Raw genomic sequence first — 2340 nt, 5'->3', positions numbered from 1 at the left:
ATTGGAATCCTCTTTGTGTTAACAAAAGTGGAACAAATCTTCAGAAAATTATTGTTTTTCTCTTACTTAGGAGAAAAGGGAGCCCACATCCATCAATAAAATAGAATTTGGTGTCAAAAAAATTCTCATGAAAAATTAAATGTGTAACATTTGGCTGCAGGCTGAGATTGTATCCATCAACATCCTTACAATGGGGGCGATCCTTGTGTATTACTGCTTCAACCTGTGTGCACAGAATAGGGTTGATGATGAAAACTGGGAATAATCTCAGAAAGCTGCTCCTTTATCCCCCTCTTGCTCTCGGCGCGTTGTTTTTTTTGTGCTGATTAATGGGGCCACGCAGTAATTGATCAGCTGAAATTGACGCAGTGATGGAGGCAGAGCACTGGCAACGAGACAAAGCACAGCTCGCACGGCAAGCCGACAGACACTCAGTCACTTGCAGGGGACTTTAAAGCTAGCTGTGTATTTACTGCGGCTCCTTCCTCCGTGGCCTTAAATATAAATTCTCTCTATGCTTCAATTAATTGTTTAATTTTTAATTATTGAAATAGGTACTTTGATATTTTCTGTTTCCAAATTAAAGTATTGAGTGGCTCTGTCATAAGAAAATAGTATTTTCACTGGCATTGTAAGTTACCTAATCGGGATGATTACCTAATTCACGTCCCGGATTCCGTGTGCTGAAAATGCTCCAGTACCCAACCCAAGAAAGGCAGGTGCTGAAAAGGCACATCCAATTCAATGATGGCAAAATTACACTCCGACTCAGAATGAGATGAGAGAAGCCCTGAAATGTCCTGACATTTAGGTATTATAAAATGTTACATTCTTTCTTGTTGTGCTTTTCCAACAATACACCACATCTTCTACAGGACTGCAAGGAGAAAGTATCTTCATTTGTATCAGCTAATTAAGTTTTTTTTAAATGCATTTGGAAATTGTGAGCACCATTTAAATCACAGTGACGACTGGAATTAAAATTACACGAAAGTGTTATTACTTTTTAATTATAGCTTTCTATAAGAGAAATGACATTTTGGAACGTGAAATGAATACTCTGATGATTAGGGAAAAATGGAGATGATGTCAGCCTGGGCTGTGGATGTCAATGATTCATTCTACCATGGTGATCTCTCCTCTTTCCGCCCTTTCATTCAAATTAGGAAAACGACAGAGAAAAAGGCATTGCTCGAAAAAGAACTAATATTGATTTCATTTTTTTATAATGAAAACAGTACTTGGTGCTGGGTTCAAATCTAATACACACTCGGTTCCAGTGATAAAATCGGTGTTTTCCTTAAGGCTTTGCCAACTATGAGGTTTCAGAATTAGCTTTAAAGTGATTTATTTGTACTTACAAACAAATCACCCCGTATTCGGGTATACAAGTCACGGGCACAAGAAGTTTGTTAGTTTATTTACATGCACTACAAAAAACAATGCTTAACAAAAATTATAATCACGGTGTTCTTTGGGATTTTATTTGTAACCCTCGAAGCGACTGGTATTACTCTTTTTCTCTTGTATGCTGTTAAGAAGTTTTACTTCCATCCGCACCTTGTGTGTGTTTCTCTTTGCTCTTACCTGGCAACTCGCGGCCGAGATGATTTGTTGCTTGTCATTTCCAATTATCAAAGGAGCTTTGAATCAGCTCTATTCCTTGTTTTCAAGCTCTTTTTTCTTTCTCAAAGTGAGCCGTTCTGTATTTAGGACTTTCACATATGTATTATAATTATTTTGCTATAGTGGCAAAAGTTTTACCTCTCCTAACTTCTTTTGATATCCTCCACTAATAACGCATCCCTTGTACGTAATTGACATTCTGTCTAGTTATTTGTTACTTCACTTTATTTTCTCTATTTTATGATCTGACCACATTTTTGAAGTTTTGTACACGCTCTTATCTTATCGCCGCCTCTGCAGCTAGCATTCTTTGGGCAGTATATATGTTATTTACTCTTTCCACAAGTAAGCAAATGTAAAAAAAAGTGAGATCCAAAAATGAAAAATGCTACAAAAATGTTTTAGAATCATAAGATCAATCAGTGGGAGATCGCGGAATATTTGGTTTCAATGTTCTCAAGATGTTCTTTTCACGAAGGGGTTTCTAGCTATTAATGAGCAGTAGTTCAAACTTGCTTGTACAGGGATTAAGAATAGGGAGTCTACCAGGTGACGTTGGGGGTCAAAGACTGTCAGAAACAGGTTGGACTGTGAGCTTTGCAGACTTGTGGTAAAAAGTTATTATAAAGCACTACAGAGAAACCAGTAGGCTACTAAACAATGGAGGACGGCTCCATGAAGACTTGAAGATTCAGGACGGCCGGAAGGCCTCAT

Source organism: Hypanus sabinus, chromosome 8, assembly GCF_030144855.1.
Source record: "Hypanus sabinus isolate sHypSab1 chromosome 8, sHypSab1.hap1, whole genome shotgun sequence".
Taxonomy (NCBI): Eukaryota; Metazoa; Chordata; class Chondrichthyes; order Myliobatiformes; family Dasyatidae; genus Hypanus; species Hypanus sabinus.
The sequence above is the reverse complement of the archived record's forward strand: the minus strand, read 5'-3'. Positions refer to the sequence as shown.